This window comes from Micromys minutus (genome assembly GCF_963924665.1).
Source record: "Micromys minutus genome assembly, chromosome: 8".
NCBI lineage: Eukaryota > Metazoa > Chordata > Mammalia > Rodentia > Muridae > Micromys > Micromys minutus.
The window spans coordinates 30,730,211-30,741,703 of NC_137977.1; positions in this window are offsets into that span (position 1 = coordinate 30,730,211).

Sequence of the window (11,493 nt, forward strand, 5' to 3'; positions counted from 1 at the left end):
ATCAACATTTTAAAAATGGCCATCTTACCAAAAGCAATCTACAGATTCAATGCAATCCCCATCAAAATTACAACCCAATTCTTCATTGAGTTGGAAAGAGTAATGTGCAATTTCATCTGGAATAACAAAAGATCTAGAATAGTGAAATCCATCCTTAAGAATAAGAAAACATCTGCGGGAATCACTATTCCTGACCTCAAGCAATATTACAAGGCAATTGTGCTGAAAAATGCATGGTAGTGGTACAGAAATCGGCATGTGGATCAATGGAATAGAATAGAAGATCCAGAAATGAGCCCTCACGTATATGGTCACCTGATTTTTGACAAAGGAGCTGTAAACATTTATTGGACAATGGACAGCCTCTTCAACAAATGGTGTTGGTCCAACTGGCACTCAGCATGCAGAAGAATGAAAATAGACCCTTTCTTATCTCCTTGTACAAAGCTCAAGTGTAAGTGGATCAATGATCTCCACATTAAACCAAGTACACTTAAACTATTAGATGAGAAACTAGGGAAAACCTTAGAACTCATAGGCACAGGAGAAAATTTCCTGAACACAACACCAATGGCTCGAGCTCTAAGGTCAAAGATTGACAAATGGGACTTAATGAGATTGCAAAGTTTCTGTAAGGTTAAGGACACTGTCAAGAAAACAAAATGGCAGCCAACAGAGTGGGGATAGATCTTTACCAACCCCACATCAGATATAGGCCTAATATCCAAGGTATACAAAGAACTTAAAAAGCTAGACACCAGAGAATCAAACAACCTTATTAAAAAATGGGGTACAGACTTAAACAAAAAGTTCTCAGTCGAGGAATATCGAATGGCTGAGATACATCTAAGGAAGTGTTCAACATCCTTAACCATCAGGGAAATGCAAATCAAAACAACCCTGAGATTCCACCTCACACCAGTCAGATTGGCCAAGATCCAAAACTTAGATAACAATAGATGCTAGCGAGGATGTGGAAAAAGAGGAACACTTCTCCACTGCTGGTGGGGTTGTAAACTGATACAACCACTCTGGAAATCAGTCTGGTGGTTCCTCAGATAAATGGACATAGTACTACCTGAAGACCCAGTCATTCAACTTCTGGGCATTTACCCCAGAGATGCTCCAACATACAACAAAGATACATGCACCACAATGTTCATTGCAGCTTTTTTTATAATAGCCAGAAGCTGAAAAGAACCCAGATGTCCTTCATTAGATGAATGGATACAAAAATTGTGGTACATTTACACAATGGAGTACTACTCAGCTATCAGAAACAATTACTTAACGAAATTCTTAAGAAAATGGCTGCACCTAGAGAATATTATCCTGAGTGAGATAACCCAGTACAAAAGAACAGACAATATATGCAGTCATTGATAATGGGATACTAACCCCAGAAAGCTCTGAACACCCCAGAAACAACTCACAGACTGTGTGAAGTTCAAGAAAAAATATGTATTTTTAATTAAAATAGAACTGTTCACATCCCCCTTTCCTCCCTACAGCCCCTCCCAGTTTCTCTCCTATCCCCTCAAATTAATAGCCTTTTTTCCTATATTATTGTTACATATATACATATGTGTATGTATATGTACCCACAAATACTTAATTACAACCTTAAAAAATGTATTCGTATACTTTTATGCAAAAATGCTGAAAATCTGTAAGTTTGTCTTTGTTTTTAAAATACAGTTTTTCAATTAAAAAGAAAAGAGCACATTCAGAAGAACAGATGCCACAGTCAGGTTACCCTGACCCACAGATGCAGCGATACTTCATATCATGAGAATCAGTGAATGTAATTTACCACATAAATTGACTCCAGGACAAACAATACAGCATCATTCTTTCATAATAAAAGTTCTGTAGATTCTGAAAATTCAGTAGGCATATCTCAACATAACAATGTTAGTTTTAATGAAGTTAAAACAGGCCCACAGCCAAGATCATGCTAAATCGAAAGAAATTTGAAGCATTTTTCCACCAAGTCATTAATAAGACAAAGTTAACTACTCTCTCTACTCCTGTTTATTGTGCTTAAAGACTTAACTAAAAAAATGAAACTAATGAGAAAGGTAAAGAGGATATAAATAGAAAAGGGGGCATAAATAGTCATTATTTGAAGATGATATGATTCTATATATAAAAGCTCTTACAGAAGCAAAGAGAAAACTCCAGCAACTGTTGAACATACTCAACAAAGTAATAAGAACAAAATTAACAAATAAAAATCAGTAAGTGTCTTTATATATGCCAATGAAAAACAAAGCAAGTAAAAATTAGAGAAGCAACCTCATACACTATAATTTCAAAACAAATATATCTTGAAATACATCTAGCCAAGGAAGTGAAAAATGTACAATGAAAACTTTAAGATAAAAGAGAAAAACTTTGAAGAAGATACCAGAAGATGAAAGACCTTCCATGCTCATGGATTGTTGAGATTAAGTCTGTGAAAATGGATATAGTTCCAAGAGTAACCTAAGGACTGACAACAGTCCTCATCAAAGTCCCAATTCAATGATTCACAGAAATGTAAAAAAAAAATCATATAAAATACAAACAACATGGGATAACTAAAATTATTCTGAACAAGAAAAACATTGCTGCCAGTATCACCATTCCTGATTTTAAATTATAATATAGAGCCATGATAATCAAAAATTAATGGTGATAATGTAAAGACAGACATACTGATCAATGGAGTAGAGTTGGGAACTTTCATAAGTTATCTTATGCTGCTACACTTAGCTGGCATTGAAAAGGGGATCAAACTAAACATAGAAAAATTAATAACATCCTTAACAACAGTGCAGCTTAAATGGGCAACATACAGATGGATGAAAAGTAAAGCTCCGGTTTTATCCAAATGGATCAAGAACTTTAACATAGTCTTATACTTGTATTCATAGATGTCATAGATCTAACAAAAGAAAAAAGAGAGAATACTTCTGAACTCATTGTCAGAGAAAGACCTTTTGAACATAACATATGCATTGTGACCAGCAATAGAGAAATGGTTCATCATAAGTACAGCAGAGGACAATACCACTTGACTAACGAGAAAGACAAAACAAAAAAATTTCTTTTCATTTACATTTCTCAGTTGGCATGTAGAATATACAAAGAACCCAAAACTAGACACCAAAATAACGAAACGACCTTATTAAAATTTTGGACATAACACTAAACTCTTGAAGCCATTATGGAAATAAGTGTGAAGATTCTTCAAAATACAACAAATAAGGCACCCATAGATGACCCAGTGCCACAGAAATCTGTACCCAGACCCCACTGGGAAAGAGCTGGTCCCCTAGAAGTGCTGACACATCTGAGAGCAAAGGTAAGACCACCACTTCTGCTCCGAGGGACCTGGCTGGAGTCTTCAGGACACAGGAATGGAGAAACAGTTTGGTACAGGATCCTTCTGTTGTCTGTCTGCACCTGGAGTTGACCTTGTGCCACATCACTCTGTAGGCATATCCCACTGGAGGAGAGCTGGTTTCCAAGTAGTGCTACACACAGGCTTACAGGAGGGTCGAGCCACTGCCAGACTCAACAAAACCAACCAACACCATAAATAAGCCCGAGAATGTAAGCAATAACAACTACAAAAAATAAGCTATTTGGCATCATCAAAATCAAGTGTCCTCCTCATGGCAGGTCCTGGATATCCCAACACACCTGAAAAGCAAGATTTTGATTTAAAATTACAACTCACGATGATGTTAAAGAATGTTAAAAAGGTCATAAATACCCCCTTAAAGAAATATAGGACAACACAGGTAAACAGGTAGAAGCTATAAAAGAGGAAGCAAACAAACAGGTGAAGGAATTGAACAAAACCATCCGGGATCTAAAAATGGAAATAGAAACAATAAAGAAATTACAAAGGGAGACAACCCTAAAGATAGGAAACCTAGGAAGGCGATCAGGATCATAGATGCAAGTATCACCAACAGAATACAAGAGATAGAAGAGAAAAATCTCAGGGGCAGACGGTACAATAGAAAACATTGACATAATAGTCAAAGAAAATGCAAAACTCAAAAAGCACCTAATCCAAAATATACAGGAAATCTAGGACAAAATGAGAAGATCAAACAGATAATAGATATAGAAGGGAGTGAAGATTTCCAAATTAAAGGTCCAGTAATTATCTTCAACAAAATTATAAATAAAAACTTCTCTAACCTAAAGAAAGAGATGCCTATAAACATACAAGAAGTCTACAGAGCTCCAAGTAGATTAGACCAGAAAAGAAATTCCTTCTATCACGTAATAGTCAAAACACCATGAGCACAAAACAAAGAAATAATATTAAAAGCAGTAAGGGAAAAGGGTTAAGTAACATGTAAAGACAGAACTACCAGAATCACACCAGATATTTCAACAAGAATTGTGAAAGCTAGAAGATCCTGAGCATTTGTCATACAGATTCTAAGAGAACACAAATGCCAGCCCAGGTTACTATATCCAGCAAAACTCTCAATTACCATAGATGGAGAAACCAAGATATTCCAGGACAAAACCAAATTTACACAATATCTGTCCACAAATCCAGGCCTGCAAAACGTAATATATAAAAAAAACTCCAACACAAAGAGGAAAACTACAGCCTAGGAAAAGCAAGAAAGTAACCTTGCAATAACCCCAAAAAAAGATAGCCACACAAACATAATTCTTCCTCTAGCAACAAAATAACAAGAAACAACAATTACAATTCATCAATGGACTCAGTTCCCCAATAAAAAGACTAACAGACTAAATACATTAAAAAGACCTAGCATTTTGCTGAATACAGAAAACATACATCAGGGACAAAGAATGAATAAATGGTTGGAAAACAATTTTCAAGCAAATGGTCCCAAAAAACAAACTGCAGTAGCTATTCTAATATCGAATAAAATCGACTTTCAGCTAAAAGTTATCAAAGAGGATAAGGAAGGACACTTTACACTCTTCAAAGGAAAAATCCACCAAGGTGAAATCTCAATTCTATGCTCCAAATGCACGGGCACATATATTCATAAAAGAAACCTTACTAAATCTTAAAGCACACATTGCACGTCCACCTTTCTTTCTCTTTATTTTCCTTTTCCATTGTATCCTGTACAGTTTATTCCTGTTTATTCTTGAATATACTACACAATTGTAATTCATTTACCTGTTGATTGGCATCAGGTTATATATATAATTTTGGGTTGCTAAACACAAAGCTTCTATAAATACACATATTGCAGTGTTGTGGAACTAATCTTTTATATTTCTATTAAGTGAGTGTCTAGACGGGGTATTGGTAAGTTTTCTGGTTGATGATCTCTGTGTCTCAGTCTCTGGTGGTAATTTTTTGGGTTTTGGGTTTTTTTGTTATGTTTGTGGTTTTTCGGGGGGAGGTTGATCTGAGATAATACACACCATGAAAATATCCTCTCACTTAATTCCCACAACACTCTATAGTGGGACAAAAATACCAAAAGCTAATACAAAGTTTGTTTTCATGTCATGCATGGCTCTTGTTAATGATGTGACATTCACATTCATAAAACTCTGTGACAAAATTGATGGGGCCCAGGAATTTCCTCATAAGCCTTACATACACTGATCTAAGTTAGAAATGGATAGTTTATTGAGACATATGCTCCTGGACTAGTCAGCCAGAACCATGGTCTAGATTCAGGAACTGAATCATAACCCCAAGTTAAGATCCTACAAGGTTTTAAAACCTGCAAGCCACAACATCCGTGCCAAATCATTCCACCTCATGGGAAGAACAACATCATCAACCAGCCAAGGCACTGAGGTGGAGAGGGTGATTGGGAGAGGGAGCACCTTCATGAAAGCAAGTTGATGGGGAGGAGGGGGAGTTGGGGGAAAGGTATAACATTTGAAATATAAATACAGAGAATATCCAATAAAATTTTTAAAAAAGATTTAGGGGCTGGCAATTTCCTTAGGAACATATCTTAGTTGTACATTTATCCTATTTCTATTGGTTGTGATATTCAACTGTTGCAGGGGCCTCGCCTTGTCTAATATTATGTCCGAACTTGTCTACCAGTATGGGATTGTCTAACATTCATGTCTTAACTTGCCAACCAGGATGTCAGTTACTCATATATATGTCTCTTGATGCAAAAAAAAAAAAAAAAAAAAAAAAACCTATTCCAAATGGAAGTCTTATTTCAAACAGTTTCTTATATTGGTGCAGGTGTGTCTCTTATATTGGGGTCTATCTCAAGGGCTGCTTATGCCTTAAAAACTTACATATTTAAGGAAGTGCTGTTGGTTGGTTGGTTGGTTTAGGTCCAAGCTTATTGAGGGTAACTACACAAAACAATCTAATGACTTCTATCATGATTGGTTTCCAAGGGTACAGAACATAACAGAATATGCAATCAATTTTGGCATTCAAAGTTTCCTAATAATAGCAGAAACATAGAAAAAGGTTTCCTTATAGTGGCAGGCTAGCCAATGTTACCCAGGACTTAACATTTTACCTGGGTCTTAGCATTCCAGTTAGACCTTAATATTCCACCTAGTCCTTAAAAATAGCACCTTTTTTTAAATTTATTTATTTATTTATTTATTTATTTATTTATTATTACTGTCATTATACAGACAGTACAACTGAGGTTCAGAAAGGCTAACTTGTCAGAGATTGCAGGCTACAAGGGTGGATTTTATCATCATCATTACATAAACCAGACAAACCTATGAAAGGTGAATTGAAGTAAGTGGGCCTGACTTTAAGCCACCGTCTGTTGGATTCTGAAGTCTATGTTCATTTATTTGAGTCCTATTCAACCCTTGGTATGAATTGTCAATAGCAAATATCCAGTCACTTCCTTCATTTTTACCCCCTTTTGTATTCTGACAGTGGCTTTATCTAAACAGATGCCTCCAAAGGAAAGGCATCAGGGAAGAAAGGCAAATGCAAAATCCTAGAATTTTGAAGCAGCACATACCTTCCTGGGGCAACTGCTACCGTCTTCCCACTGCATTAGTCTTATTTATTCCTTACTTATCTTCCAGACAGTGTTTCCTAACCTAGGAACTCTGATCTATGCAGTGGGAAGACCTCTCCCATTTTCTTATGGCTCACACAGTCCTCAAAATCCTCTCCAGTGAAAGAATCAAAATTGCTTCAACATATCTGCTCCTAAACTGCCTTAAAAGCATAATTTAAATGAGAAGTTCCTCAAGAAAAAAAATCTGGTGAGGGTTTTAGTTAATTGGTTAGTTGATTGATTAGTTGGTTATTAGCTAGCTAGTTAGTTAGTTAGTTTAAAGATAAATATCATTATGTCCCTGAGCTGACCTAGTGATCACTATGTAGCCCAAGCTGTCCTAGAACCAGCAGTTACATCTCAGCCTTCAGGGTGGTCGGTATGTTCTACCATGCCCAGCAAAGCCTTAACTAGTGAGTGGACTGATTACTTAATCCTGGAAGAATTAATTCCTATACTTGTACATTTTAAAAGTAGAGAAAATATTCTGAGTCTAGGTAGACAATATGGTTCTTTTAAGACATAAGTCAGAAATTAACGTACCTACAACCCTTTTCCAATGCCTGCTTTCTAAACACTGCTAAAGACAAGAGCAAAGATGAGACTCTGCTGCCACCTGGTGACAGAATTGAGAGGCAGTGACAGGACCATTACATGACAACCTAAATGACACTGTAGGAATCAAAGTCATCCCTTCTCCCTTTGACTGGGCTTTGTAACTCACAGCACACTCATAACATTTCTATGTGGTAGCAGGACCAATTATATTGTAGAAGAAACCAAAGCTCAGAAAGACTACTGTGAACAGGGGTTCTCTGAAAATAGCTGTACCTTCCACTGAACCTTCTGGATGGCTGGATAACTGGTTAGCACCTCAATGACCGTGGAAACATAGGGGTGCTACAGGTCTAGAGCCAAATTACCTCGGATAACCTCAAGCCTCTTAATAGCCATGTGATGCCCTCCTTTGTATGTGAGCTGACATATTTGTGACGATTGGGTAAATTCTTTGAAATGTGCAGACACCTATCCCCCATCCCCCACCAACTGCATAGCTAAGAGTATCATCAAAGAATGTATGAGGCCAGTGATAGAGATTCCCTACTATGCCATAATCTACTGTCTCGGTTATGGTTTCTATAGCTGTGATAAAACACCATGGCAAAAAGCAACCTTTAGAGAGGACAGGGTTAATTGCAGCTTACACTTCCAGGACCTTGATCATGGTGACTATTTCTTAGTTTTCATGTATGTGAAATAATTAAGTGGTAGATACTTTAAAAATATAAATCCTTTGATTAAGGGAAAGAGAAATTATGAACACAGGTGAGGTGTAAAATATGTGTTCAGTCACTGAGAAGAAAGTTAAGATTCCTCTGGTTTGGTGTTGGGACAGGACTTGGAGGTAGATAAAGATAAGTCCCTATGCATTTAGTACATGAATCCCTACCCAAGCCATGTCTTTACAGATCCTCCTTCAGTTCCTTCTTGATCCCTATCTATCACACACTGAATGTAATTTTTCTCCAAGAATTTAAATGAGAATGGGCTTTGAAATATATAAATTCTGCTCCTAATCCAATCTCTGATGTTTTAGACAGCACGGGAAAGTTATAGACACACACACACTGGTGATTGTGTACACACGTGTACACACACACACACACACACACACACACACACACTCATTTAGAACCTATGGGATTTCTCAGTGATAAGAGGTGATTGCTGCCAAACCTAAAGACTTGAGTTCAATCCCCAGGACATACATGGTTAACCTACAACTCCCATGAGATGTCCTGTTACCACACCATAAAAAGAAAGAAGAAATACTCATTTTGAAACGTTTGTGCATACGTGTGAATCAAGTGAAACAGGATGCACAGAGCTGTATGTGTGTCTTAAGATACTAAAGCTGATCAAAAGGCACCTTATCTTGCTCACCCTGTGGCTTCAACCACTCTCCACTTGCCTGCCAACTCCTTCACCTTCTCACAGTGCTCCACTCCTAAATTTCTGACCATCCCACTGCCAAACCCCTCACTAAGCATCATTACTTCTGCTCATATGCCCATGCTGCCCTGTGTGATAGCAATGTGTATTTCTCTGTAAGTCTTTCTGCTGTGCTGTGCTGCGCTGCAGGCAAGAGATGTCTTGTTCATTCTGTCCTAGTGCACAGAATGATTTGAAGTACCAATAGAGAAGTGTTTGGTGAAGGAATAAAATTGTAACTGGGCCTTGGGGAGCAGAAAGGGATGAGAATTACAACATGTTTCTGAATGCCTTTTAAACATAAACGTTAACCTGGTAATATTGTCCCTTGATCCATTGACTCGTGTGGAATTCATTGAAAAACATTAGTCTTTAAGATAATTGAGTTGCAAGACTTCAGTTTGCCATATTGTTGGGAACTGGAGATAGATGTGCATATGAACAGGAGATTAGAGCTTAGATGCAGCTCAGAAATTGGTACAGGACTTCCTCTAGCAGTGAGGACCATGTTGAACATATTTGGTGCATTAGGGAGGGAAGGTATTCACTTTAAGAATGGTCATGAATATGCATTTGAGAAGCCAGTGTATATACAACAATACAGATATCTGTACCTGAAATTTCTATTGAAACAATTTTTTAAAGTCATGAAACTAAGACATGAATTCTCAGTCTGGCTCTGACATTCTTTATTCATTTATGAGCTGTATAACATAGGAAAGTTAACTAGTTTTGTCTATTTTTAGAGTTTGTCTGTGTCATCGGGCTGGTCTCAGACTCATGGTCTTCTTTCCTCAGTGTCCTAAGTGAGGCACCCACTACAGCTTCGGTTTCCTGGTCTGTAAAAGATGAAATTAGTGTTAACCATAAGACTGTAGTGTTCGTAAAATTAGTTGTCTATTGAAAGCTTTAACAGGGCATGTTGCGCAAAGGGCTCAGTAAACGTCCCCATCACCATTCCTGTCTCCAGCTCCAGCTAAGAAATGCCAGTAGATGGATTCTGTATACGCGCTGGAACCAAGAGACCTCTGCCGGGTTCAACGTTGTCACTCATCCTTTTCTTCCACTCTCGTCCTTTTTGTTGTCATTTTCCAAAACGCAAGAAAATCGAAAACTTCCCCTCCAAAATTCCGTGGACCAGCATTCCTGACAGCACAAGCGGGTGAGTAAAGGCTTGGCTCCCCTTGCCAGAAAGAGTCACCGCTGTGGGTTGGAAAAACAGAGGCGCCGCTTGTATCACTTTCAGAGTATAGTACGCAGCTGCTCTCCTGGAATGCCACACATCCTGAGGTTGCTCCCAAGGGCTAAAAACAGCTCAGCCAAGTCTGTTCTTTTCCAAGGTGGCCTCGCTGCAAACAAAATGGGCCCTCTGCATGTAGCTCTTTTTAGAGCAAGAGTTAAGTCTTCTCGCCCAGACCCTGCGACATGCCTGCTCTTTCGGGGCAATGCAAAGTTGTCTTTGTAGTCTATGCTCCTAGCAAAGTACACAGGATGATTGATTTGACCGGGAATGGAAGGGGGACTTTGACTTTGGTTTTTCTGTGCTTAGTATCAACCCAGAGCTTTGGAAATACTAAGCAAGGGAGCTACACGTTTTAGCCTGTCCCTCCCCTCCCTTTTTGAGACAGGGCTGCAGTATGTGTTAGGTTGACTTGAGTTCATTAAGTAGTCTAAGCTGGCCTTGACTGCTAGCACTCGGCTTGAACCCCAAGAGTGTTATGATTACACACCTCTTCACCTTAAAACTAACCATGTTTTTAACTTTTATTGAATTTTTATTGCCAAAAAAAAGTCTCTGTTGCCAGGTGGATGCTGCATGGGAAACTTGCCCAAATCATGTAGCCCTGATCCTCACAATTCTTTGTCTTTTATGCTTAAAACTCACACACTTCAGTTATCAATACCCATTATTGAGAAGCAGCACAGAAGCCAAAAGAGCAAGGTTAGCTTATTTAGGGATTTGCCTAAATCCTGGAAGGATGGATCAGGTTGATGGTTTGTTCTTTCTTTCTGTTTAGACAGATGCTGTGGCCTATGTACCGGATTTTTAAAGAAAATGGTGTTTCCAACATGGCATCAGTTGTGCTAATGTCTGGGAGCTTGTTACATTACCCAACTGGTTCTATGGGCATGAATCAAGTGGACTCACCATGGGGCTGGGGTTATATCATTCCTTCAGCACTAATAATTCAATAGGGCTCACCTTATATTTTACATAGTTAAGTAGGCAATTAGGCAGGCAGAGTCCTGCGGTGAGGGCTAGAAGCCAGAGTTAATGCCTCAACCATGGTTGTAAGTAGTTAACTAAGAGAACAAAGGAGCAAGGACAGATGCTGGTTGTTAGATTCTTGGTGTCTCCTTTCTCTTTCCTGAAGGTCAATTCTGACCATGGCTAAACTTTCTCCGATTACCCCTGACTGGTTGGCACAGAAGCAGCAACTTTCTCCCTGTGCTTTATAGAGATGTTCTCACTTTATAAAGAGTC